General features: G+C 40.7%; 1 non-coding gene across 1 annotated transcript; it reads left to right on the top strand.

Annotated features, from left to right (window-relative positions):
* The first annotated feature begins 1,163 nt into the window (after positions 1-1,163).
* Positions 1,164-1,268, top strand: LOC141709326 (small nucleolar RNA R71). The gene has a single exon (XR_012569910.1). It is a non-coding gene; the product is annotated as a small nucleolar RNA R71 (small nucleolar RNA).
* The last annotated feature ends 940 nt before the right edge of the window (positions 1,269-2,208 follow it).

Below are 2,208 nucleotides of genomic sequence, written 5' to 3'. Positions count from 1 at the left end.
CCTGTTAGTTAAGATCTGAAAACTAAACATGAAACATATTAAACATGACATCTCAAATATATCCAACACTTTAAATCATCTAGATTCACTTTCCGAGATAGAATACCTTTCATAAACTTTGCATAACTAGGCATCTGCTCAAGAGCCTCAGCGAAAGGTATGTTGATATTAAGTTTCTTGAGCACCTCCAGAAACTTCTTAAATTGCTTATCCAGCTATTTCTTCTGCAGCCGCTTAGGAAAAGGCGGTGGAGGATAGATCTATTTCTCCCCTGTATTACCCTCAAGAGGAGTGTGCTCAACAGTAGTCTTCCCTTGTTCCACTTCTACTTCTTGTTGCTCTACTTCTTTCTCAGCCTCAGCTTTTTCAGTTAACACTTGAGTTTGTTCGGGATTCGCAACCTTTCCAGACCTTAAAGTGATTGTCTTTACCTGCTCCTTAGCTTCCCTCTTTCCTGGCACTTCAGTGTCACTCGGTAGTGTGCCAGGCTGACGATTAAGCAAGGCATTGGCAATTTGCCCAATTTGATTTTCCAAGGTCTTGATAGAAACGGCTTGACTCTTGCACATAAGTTTCAACTCCTCTAATTCAGATTTTTCATTGGCTTGTTGTAGCTGCAGTTGTTGTCTTGGTGCATATTGCGGTTACTGAAAACTAGGGGGTTGTACTGCTTAGCTGGATACTGCTGATAAGGCTGTTGAACCGCATTGTGAGTGTTGCTCCAACTGAAATTAGGATGATTGCGGTTTTTGGGATGATAAGTGGCTGGCACAGGTTGCTGCGAACGCTGAAAGTTGCTCATGAACCGAGCTGATTCACTAGAAATTGCACACTGATCAGTCTCATGGGCACCAACACAAAGCTCGCAGACACTGGCGATTTGATTAACTCCATAATTAGCCAAAGTGTCCACCTTCATTGTCAAAGCCTTAAGTTGGGCAGCTATAGCAGTTGCTGCATCCAATTCCAGAATTCCTGCTACCTTTCCCTGAGTCAATCTCTGGAAAGGATTCTGGTACTCATTAGCAGCCATTAGTTCAATAAGTTCATAAGCTTCATCGTAGCTTTTAGCCCACAAGGCTCCTCCTGATGCTACATCAAGCATTGGTATAGAAGTAGCACCCAATCCATTATAAAAATAGTTAATAATCATCCAATCAGGCATGCCATGGTGGGCACTTCCTTAGAATTTCCTTATATCGATCCCAAGCCTCACTAAGAGATTCTCCAGTTTGCTGAGCAAACTGAGTAAGAGCATTCCTGATTACAGCAGTCTTCGCCGTAAGGATGAATTTAGTGAGAAACTTTTGAGCGAGATCTTCCCAAGTGGTGATACACCCTGCTGGTAGAGAATGTAACCAGCACTTAGCCTTATCCCTCAGAGAGAATGAGAAGAGTCGCAGCTTGATCGCATCTTCAGTCATATCATTGAATTTGAAAGTGTCACAGATCTCGATGAAATCCCTGATGTGCATATTGGGGTCTTCAGTAGGAGAACCCCCAAACTAAACTAAGTTCTGTATCATCTGAATCATGCTTGACTTGATCTCAAAAGAGTTAGCCCTGATGGCTGGCCTGATGATGCTTGACTGAATGTCATTAATCTTAGGCTAAGAATAGTCCATCAAAGCCTTAGGATTTTTCGCTTGATCACCCATCTATTCTAAAGATGGTTCCTCGACTTTCTCTTCTTCTTCTACCTTCTTGTCTTCGTCAAAAACTTCCCTTCGAACTACCACAAGTTCTTCCTCGGCTTTATCCAATGTTCTCTTACGAGTACGCGAACGCGTATGCATACACCCTCACTAGAGTACCTGAAATAAGACAAGGAAATAAATAAGTAACAATGTCCAAGTCAATGAACTTTAACGACCACTGATGGAAAGCACATAAACTATAAATTAACACTACAGTCCCCGACAGCGGCGCCAAAAACTTGTTAGTCGCTAAACACGCGCTAATAATTCACGCAAGTATACGCATTCGCAAGTAATATAGAATCTATTATAGTTCGTTCCCACAGAGACTGGCGTTGGTTAACTATGTAATTTATGCACTTAAGCAACAATGTATGGTTATTATTCAATACTAAGATGATAACAATTTGGGTTGTTATAACTAAGAATTAAGCTAACAAATATAACTAAGGGAAAAAGATTGATTGAATTAATATATATGACAAATATGGGATTCTAAATTCATTAAATA

This window comes from Apium graveolens, chromosome 2 (genome assembly GCF_009905375.1).
Source record: "Apium graveolens cultivar Ventura chromosome 2, ASM990537v1, whole genome shotgun sequence".
Taxonomy (NCBI): domain Eukaryota; kingdom Viridiplantae; phylum Streptophyta; class Magnoliopsida; order Apiales; family Apiaceae; genus Apium; species Apium graveolens.
Note: the sequence above shows the minus strand (reverse complement) of the source record. Positions and strands in the feature narration are given on the sequence as shown.